Here is an 803-nt window from a genome sequence, read left to right on the forward strand (position 1 = left end):
CCACCGTTTCCCCACTCCTCAGAGCCACCATTTCCCCACTCCTCGCAGCCACCGTTTCCCCACTCCTCGCAGCCACCATTTCCTCACTCCTCACAGCCACCGTTTCCCCACTCCTCGCAGCCACCGTTTCCCCACTCCTTACAGCCACCGTTTCCCCATTCCTCAGAGCCACCATTTCCCCACTCCTCAGAGCCACCATTTCCCCACTCCTCGCAGCCACCGTTTCCCCACTCCTTAAGTTAGCCTTATACTGCTAGGTGACCTGCTAAGTTGTCAGCTACGTGCTTCTCTGCTGAGGCAATCATTAAACATCCTGGAGGCCTGTTCCCACCTTGACATCCATGGACTCCACTATGCGCAACCCACAAGCATTTCTAAATGTCTGCATTGCAATGCTCGTGAATGGGTGGGGGAAGGGGGGGGAGTATCTCTTGGGAGGGTAGGAACAGCCGTCTCCATGGTCTCACCTCTTGTGTGTGAGGATGACAAAAGGCCTCACCCCGAGTCCACTGTGGAGGTGGGACAGTGGATACCTGGGCCATTCCCGGGGAATGCTTGCTCTGGCTTCTAAGGCTCACATGACAGTCTCCCTGTGCCTGAATTCCACAGCCTTGCAAGTCACTGGAGAGGAGTCCCAGGCATCTGCAGGACACCATGAAAGGTTTTTTCTTCAGACTGCAACTCTTTTTCTGACCCCAGGCTCAGGTCCCACTGGCAGTTACACCCCCACCCCACCCCCACACACGCACGCACACACACACACATTCTTCTTCCCTCTGCAAAGGTCAGTTGCTCCTTTCCCT

At 55.9% G+C, this 803-nt stretch overlaps 1 protein-coding gene across 1 annotated transcript in view; it reads left to right on the forward strand.

The window, feature by feature from the left end:
* LOC107115410 (olfactory receptor 52B2-like) overlaps positions 1-803 on the forward strand; it is a 40,138-nt gene that overhangs the window by 1,562 nt on the left and 37,773 nt on the right. The window lies entirely within an intron of this gene.

Source organism: Gekko japonicus, unplaced genomic scaffold, assembly GCF_001447785.1.
Source record: "Gekko japonicus isolate JY-2015 unplaced genomic scaffold, Gekko_japonicus_V1.1 scaffold3426, whole genome shotgun sequence".
Lineage (NCBI taxonomy): Eukaryota > Metazoa > Chordata > Lepidosauria > Squamata > Gekkonidae > Gekko > Gekko japonicus.